The sequence below is a fragment of the Mus caroli genome, unplaced genomic scaffold, assembly GCF_900094665.2.
Source record: "Mus caroli unplaced genomic scaffold, CAROLI_EIJ_v1.1 scaffold_12570_1, whole genome shotgun sequence".
Taxonomy (NCBI): Eukaryota; Metazoa; Chordata; class Mammalia; order Rodentia; family Muridae; genus Mus; species Mus caroli.
Genome location: NW_018388986.1, coordinates 23,023 through 25,448, shown reverse-complemented (window position 1 = coordinate 25,448; position 2,426 = coordinate 23,023). Strand labels below are relative to the sequence as shown.

The 2,426-nt window shown below is 39.9% G+C and overlaps 1 pseudogene; it reads left to right on the top strand.

Annotated features, from left to right (window-relative positions):
- The window catches only part of LOC110287882, a 19,233-nt pseudogene that overhangs the window by 10,110 nt on the left and 6,697 nt on the right, over window positions 1–2,426 (top strand).

Genomic DNA, 2,426 nt, shown 5'->3' with positions numbered 1-2,426 from the left:
TCTCTCTCTCTCTCTCTCTCTCTCTCTCTCTCTCTCTCTCTCTCTCTCTCTGTCTCTCTCTCTGTCTCTCTTTCTCTCACCCAAATATATGTCTTATAACAAGTGCAAGGTTAGGGATTTTTTTTCAGTAAACAGTTATAAGTTAGATTTGAAGGGAATATTATTCAAAAGAGTAGGGTATGAAGATCATTAAGATGTATTTTATTAATGCTATGTAGACACATTATATTTACTGTCTTTGATAAGTTAATTGAACTGTCTCTATAAATGTACCCTTTGATATAAGTAAGTAGAATTCACTTACCCTCTTTGACAAGATACCTTTGAAAAGCACATTTTGTATCTGAAACTCATTGCTCTTTATCAGCAAAATTCCCTGCCTTTTTTCCACAACAAAACAGATTAGATCTTGGGCCTAGCCTCCTACATCATTCACACATTTCCCCCATTCCTGTAAATTCTTATCTTTCTGTTACCAAATGAGTGTTATTAGTCACATTTTTGTTGCTTTCATAAAACATCATGTGTAGGTTTATCATTCCAAGGTGTTAAATTCCACAATGGTGAAAAAAACACGGTTTATGCACATAAACATGCACAAACAATGAGAGGGAAAGAGGAAGAGAGAGAGAGAGAGAGAGAGAGAGAGAGAGAGAGAGAAAGACTCACACATGCATACCAAATAAATAAAGTATAATTTGAAAATGAAAACCAGTTATTTTAAGTATTTGTAAAAGAAAATATCATTGACATAATGACATGTGGGATTAGCTTTTTAAAAATGTCATATCAGTAGTTACACTGTTATTCTGTAGCATTATAATCTTGATTTTGCAATTGAATTACTATTTATTTCTATAAAGCATTAAAAAAAATCTACTTTAAGTTACTTATATCTAGGGTCCTAGCTGCAGCTGAGTCCTGGGAGACAATTCATCACAGTAAGAAATACCTTTCCCCATAGTCAGATCTGTACCTGAGCTACCACAGAAAGAGGAGGTGGTCTTACAGTCTGGAACATGAAGGTTGACTACAATATGCATCCCGAAGGGAGTCTTCCCACAGAGATCACAGTCCAGAAGACATGAGGAGGATCTACCAGAGGAGATACCCAGAACTCCATGACTGCAATACATATATGTGTGAAGAGCAGAGCCCATCCTTTGGAGTGGATTGCTATGGGTCTTCACATTCTCAGCATTGGAGACAGTCACAAGAGAGGGGCTATAACATACATACCTGCAAGCATACTAACCACTGTCACAAACGATGTCCCAGGTCTAGTAGCAACACATCCTTGAGAAGACAACCTAGAAGTAAGTGCAGCAGCAACAATGTGTAATGTGACAAGGAGGGACACTCAGTGTGGCGGGTCTGTAATTGACTCCAACAGTGATATGAGATCATGGAGAACCTAGGTGAAGTTATTTTTGATAAGGTGATGGAGGGCTTGGACGATGCCTGTGGGAAGTCATAGTTTGCCGTGAAGATCATCCATAGTACTCGATGGCTGCTCTGTAGAAATTAATGTTCTCAAGAAAATCAAGGAGAAAGACAAGGAAAATAGGTTCCTTTGTCTGATTCTGATGTCTGATTGGTTCAACTTCCACGTTCATAAGTGAATCGCATTTGAGCTCCTGGACAAGATCACATTTGAATTCCTGAAGGAAAATAACTTGCAGTCTTATCCCCTACNACATGGACTACCAGCTCTTCATGAACTTAGACTTCTACATGAGAACCAGCTGACTCACACAGACTTGAAGCCAGAGAACATCTTGTTTGTGAATTTGGAGTTTGAAACCCTTTACAATGAGCGCAAGAGCTGTGAGGAGAGGTCACCAAANAACACCATCATCTGAGTAGCAGACTTTGGCAGTGTCACATTTGACTAAAAACATCACACCTCCATTGTGGACCACCTGTCACTTCTGCCCAACTTTGGTGATTCTTGATTTGGGCTGGGCATAACCCTGTGATGTCTGGAGCATGGGTTGCATTATTTTCCAGTACTGCCATGATTTTACACTTTTCCAGACCCATGAAAAGAGAGAACACAGGGCTCTGATGGAGAATATCCTAAGGCCTATCACATCACACATAATCCACCATACCAGGAAGCAAAAATACTTCTACAAAGGGGTCCTAGTATGGAATTAAAACAGCTCTGAAAGGGCAGTATGTGAAGGAGAACTGCAAACTTTTAAAGAATTACATGCTCACAGATTCTGTGGAGCATGTGCAGCTGTTTGTACTGATGAGAAAGATATCAGAGTTTGACTCTGGTTAGCGCCTCACACTGTCAGAAGCTTTGCAGCACCCCTTCTTTGCTGTCCTGACCCTTGAAGAACAGTCCTTCCGCAACAGCCATAACCACAACAGATTACAGGGGCAGTCCAGCAAACTAAGATTTGATGATCTGGACT